Source organism: Salvelinus namaycush, chromosome 13, assembly GCF_016432855.1.
Source record: "Salvelinus namaycush isolate Seneca chromosome 13, SaNama_1.0, whole genome shotgun sequence".
Lineage (NCBI taxonomy): Eukaryota > Metazoa > Chordata > Actinopteri > Salmoniformes > Salmonidae > Salvelinus > Salvelinus namaycush.
The window spans coordinates 27,546,878-27,552,653 of NC_052319.1; positions in this window are offsets into that span (position 1 = coordinate 27,546,878).

The window sequence follows — 5,776 nt, forward strand, 5'->3', positions numbered from 1 at the left end:
TCGTTGTTGGTAATCAAGCCTACCACTGTAGTGTCATCTGCAAACTTGATGACTGAGTTGGAGGCGTGCATGGCCTCGCAGTCATGGGTGAACAGGGGGTACAGGAGAGGGCTGAAAACGCACCCTTGTGGGGCCCCAGTGTAGAGGATCAGCGGGGTGGAGATGTTGTTACCTACCCTCACCACCTGGGGCCGGCCCGTCAGGAAGTCCAGGACCCAGTTGCACAGGGTGGGGGGACCCAGGGTCTCGAGCTTAATGACGAGTTTGGAGGGTACTATGGTGTTAAATGCTGAGCTGTAGTCGATGAACAGCATTCTTACATAGGTATTCCTCTTGTCCAGATGGGTTAGGGCAGTGTGCAGTGTGATTGCGATTGCGTTGTCTGTGGACCTATTGGGGTGGTAAGCAAATTGGAGTGGGTCTAGGGTGTCAGGTAGGGTGGAGGTGATATGGTCGTTGACTTGTCTCTCAAAGCACTTCATGATGACGGAAGTGAGTGCTACGGGGCGATAGTCATTTAGCTCAGTTACCTTCGCATTCTTTGGAGGACTTTAAATGCGTCGCGGAAGTTAGAATAACAATGATCCAGGGTTTTGCCAGCCTGGGTCGCGCATTCGATATGCTGATAAAATTTAGGGAGCCTTGTTAGCCTTGTTAAAATCCCCAGCTCCAATAAATGCAGCCTCAGGATATGTGGTTTCCAGTTTACATAGAGTCAAATGAAGTTCTTCAGGGCCGTCGATGTGTCTGCTTGGGGGGGAATATACACGACTGTGATTATAATCTAAGAGAATTCTCTTGGTAGATAATGCGGTCGCATTTGATTGTAAGGAATTCTAGGTCAGGTGAACAAAAGGACTTGAGTTCCTGTATGTTGTTATGATCACACCAAGTCTCGTTAATCATAATGCATACACCCCCACCCTTCTTCTTACCAGAGAGATGTTTGTTTCTGTCGGCGCGATGCGTGAAGAAGCCGGGTGGCTGTACCGACTCTGATGACGTATCCCGAGTGAGCCATGTTTCCGTGAAACAGAGAATATTACAATCTTGCTCGAACCCTTGCTCGAATTTCGTCTACCTGTTGTCAAGAGACTGGACATTGGCGAGTAGTATGCTCGGGAGCGGTGTGCGATGTGCCTGTCTACGGAGCCTGACCAGAAGACCGCTCCGTCTGCCCCTTCTGTGGCGCTGTTGTTTTGGGTCGCCGGCTGGGACCCGATCCATTGTCCTGGGTGGTGGACCAAACAGAGGATCCGCTTCGGGAAAGTCGTATTCCTGGTCGTAATGTTGGTGAGTTGACGTTGCTCTTATATCCAATAGTTCCTCCCGGCTGTATGTAATAAAACCTAATATTTCCTGAGGTAACAATGTAAGAAATAACACATAAAAAAAACTAAATACTGCATAGTTTCCTAGGAACGCGAAGCGAGGCGGCCATCTCTGTCGGCGCCTCTGCTGTTATCGCTCCCTCAAAACATAAGACATCTGTGACATTGTGTTGTGTCAAAACTGCACATTTTAGAGTGGCCTTTTATTGTCCCCTGCACAAGATGCACTTGTTTTATGATCATCCTGTTGAATCAGCTTCTTGATATGCCACACCTGTCAGGTGGATGGATTATCTTGGCAAATGTGTGCAAAAAATTTGAGAGTAATAAGCTTTTTTTGTGCTTATGGTACATTTCAGGGATCTTTTATTTCAGCTCATGAAACATGGGATCAACACTTTAAATGTTGTGTTTATATTTTTGTTCAGTGTACATTAAAAAGTCTGCAAAATCCTAAAAGATGATGGAAATTAACCTACACTATCCACGGTTTCAGTCTCATCGTCCTATATGTCTGTAACGTGGTACTAATATGAGCCTGATGGGGGGTGAATTCCTCAGACAGTTGTTGTAGATACAATGCCATGTTTGTTGCCTGTCTGGTACTCTACGCCAGGAATGTATTTCCTGTTTCCTGTCTGGACAGGAAGTCCACCAGTGACAGGGGCAGAAAGTACACACACACACACATTGCAGTGCAGAAATGTCTTCATGCAGACAGAGATAAACAGAATGTGGAGTATTGCCTCTTGGAGGTTGACCCTAATCTACTCCTTCTCTAGGAATGTGTGAAGCGCAAGCTATGTGCTCCGGTGTGAAATCAGCATTATTTTGGAGAAGAGCAGCTTTAAATATTTCAGGGTAACCCTGTTGCCAAGACTGGTATTATTGTTATCCATGACGGACAGCTGTGCAGTGTTTGTGTATGTGTGTGTTTGCACGTGTGTATGTTTGCATGTGTGTGTGTCTCAGGGGGTGTGTTAGTGTCTGTGAGTAAGCGATCTAACCAGGTGGCGTGTGTGTGTTCTCCTAACATTCCTGTCCCACCCTGAACTTAAGGATCCAGCTACCCCCTCAGCTATACCCTCATCTACACCCTCATCTAGGGCCCTGTGATGAGGCTTGAACATGTTGTTGTCTTTGCTGCTTAATGTGCTGACAAACAGAACTAAAACTGATGATCACGACAGTGAGGCTCTGAGTCCCTCTAGTCCCACTCTGCTTTAGAGGAGGAGGCCTCTCCTGGTGTAGTGAGGGGCTGCAGAGAGAGCACCAGGATTAATGTTTACTGGAGATGATTAGAGAGAGTCCTAGTGCACCTGCCCAAGCCCCATCCTGCGACCTAAGAGGTATGTATCAGATGCTCAACATATTCTGCTCACACCTACTGTGAAGGTCCGGGCCTAAACCACACAAAAACAACACTAGACAATATGGAACACAAAGCTTTTACTATCTCATCCTGGAATATACAAGGTCGGAGGTCATCTGCCTTTGGCCTAAAGAGCAGGAATCCAGACTTCATCAAAGAAATTGGAAATACAGGCATTGTCATCCTACAAGAAAGATGGTATAGAGGAGAGCTGGTAGTCCCATCCACCAAACTACCAGGTGTGAAATAGGGAAGAGACTCAGTGGGTATGCTAATTTGGTATAGAGCAGACCTAACCCACTCTATTAAATTAGTCAAAACAGTAACATTTTAAATTTGGCTAGAAATGAATAAGGAAATTATCTCAACAGAGAAACATTTCTGTGTGCTACCTATATCCCCCCAATAGAATCCCCATCCTTTAACAATGACAGCTTCTCCATCCTAGAGGGGGAGATAAACCATTTCCAGGCCCAGGGACATGTACTAGTCTGTGGTGACCTAAATCCCAGAACTGGACAAGAACCTGACACTCTCAGTACACAGGGGGACAAACACCTACCTGGATGTGACAGTAATCCCTCCCAAATATGCCCCCCAAGACACAACTATGACAAAACAACCAACAAAAACGGGTCACAACTCCTGCAGCTCTGTCGCATGCTGGGTCTGTACATAGTCAATGGTAGGCTTCGAGGGGACTCCTATGATAGGTACACACTGACATCAACCCAGAGTCTCTCAGAGCATTCACAGTCAGCCCACTGACACCCCTATCAGATCACAGCAAAATCACAGTCTACTTGAACAGAGCAATACTCAATCATGAGGCATCAAAGCCAAAGGAACTGAATAATATTAAGAAATGCTATAGAGGGAAGGAAAGCAGTGTGGAAACCTACCAAAAAACAATTAGGCAACAACAAATTCAATCCCTTTTAGACAACTTCCTGGACAAAACATTTCACTGTAACAGTGAAGGTGTAAACTTGGCAGTAGAATGCCTAAATAGTATATTTGATCTTTCAGCTTCACTATCAAATCAAAAAATGTCAAGCAGACAACCTAAGAAAATTAAAAACAAAGACAAATGGTTCGATGAAGAATGCAAAAACCTAAGAAAGAAATTGAGAAACCTGTCCAACCAAAAACATAGACACCCAAAAAACCTGAGTCTACGCCTTAGCTATGGTGAATCACTAAAACAATACAGAAATACACTGTGGAAAAAGAAGGGACAGCACGTCAGAAGTTAACTCAATGTAATTGAAGAATCCATAGAATCTAACCACTTCTGGGAAAATTGGAACACACTTAACAAACTTAAGCCCCTGTTCCCCTTTAAAAGGCCTGTCCGCCTATTCCCTCCTCCCCAGCCTGCAGTAGCAGAATCAAAGCATTGGGCATTTATCTACTCATTAGCATTAGCATGTAGCCTCTACAATGCTAACGGCCTGGCCCCTGCTGTTAGCCTCTGGAATCACCACAGGCACTTCCAACCCACACTGCCACAGTCTGCCAGGGGTGAAAAACAACTATGAGGAAATGTAAAACAGAGAGAGGAATAAGAGTGGAGGAGAAAGCACACATTTAGGAAATGTACAAAAATGGTACATGATATTAATAATTTTCAATAATTACTATTATGGTCCACACACACACACACACACACACACACACACACACACACACACACACACACACACACACACACACACACACACACACACACACACACACACACACACACACACACACGCACACACACATACACCGCTGTACAGACTCTAAAGCAACGTAATGAGAACAGGCTGAGCTGAACCCGAAGCCAATCTCCCTCACGCAACACACACTCAGAATGAAATGGTTACTGAACGGTCTTTGAACCTACTGACACAACTGGCCTTTAAAACTGGGATTTATTTTCCTTGGTGAAGCACAAATACATTAATTTTGACAATGAGTGGAAATGCGGTCTTTCATTGCTTATTTTCTTTTCATTCACGTACACTCCTCACGGAGAATGACATGTTCTCCATGAATCCAAGAATCTTTCAGGAGCAGAGCAAGCAGTGTGTACTCCGAACAGACAGTTAGCCTGCCAATACCTGACCGAACCGTGGCCCTTTATAGGTTTTCCACTAGTAACTGTTTTTAAATATAAATGTTTAGAAAAGGAGAGGACAGGAGGAGAGTAGAGGACAGGAGACGAGGGGAGAGACTGCAGCTCTCTGTCACACGCATCCAACGGTGGAGTCGTGATTAAATTTAGTAGTTATGAATGCATGTGAAATGCTATGAATATAATTATTGTATTTCCTGCACATTTTGATCAAACACCCACTTACACAATCAGACACATTGATCCAATTACAATACTTGTCATTAATTAATAAATGATGAATAAATGAACGTTTGATCTTCCTGTTCTGGGTCTGTAGTTGGGGAACTTGTCAGATGCAGAGGTTGACAGCATTGAAACTGTGATCTCAACGCTACAGGGATGAATTCACATCCAGATAAAGATCTAATCATACTGAATATCAAGTGTGATTGTACCACCTGTAAAGTCTTATCACTGTGATGTTCTATGGGCCATGTTCAATCAGAATCTGCAACCAGCGGTAGAGTTTGACTGAATTTGAGTCCTGCTCTAGGAGAGTAAGCTCCTACCTCTGGATCCACTGGCGTGCTACTATGGCTACCTGGTCCCTGAGACATACACCAATAGGATAAACAATAGTTTCTCCTCTGTTGTCATCCAGAATTAATCAGATTGTATTCCTCCAGTACAGAACAGCTGTGTGGTCTGATTGGGTTAATGACAGTGTGATGTGGGAATGTCTGTTAAACATACAACACTTTGCATTCACACAGCCAACAATAACCCCACTACTAAACACTGTGACATTTATTGATGGGATTTTAACCGCCTGTTAAATGATTGTGGTAGATGGACAGCCAGAAATGGAGGCATACAGAATGAAGCTCTCTCTCTCCTCTGAGGGTCACTCTGGTAGCTCCTCACTGATCAGAGGTGTGACTTCTCCTCCCTCTAGCCAACCAGAGAGAC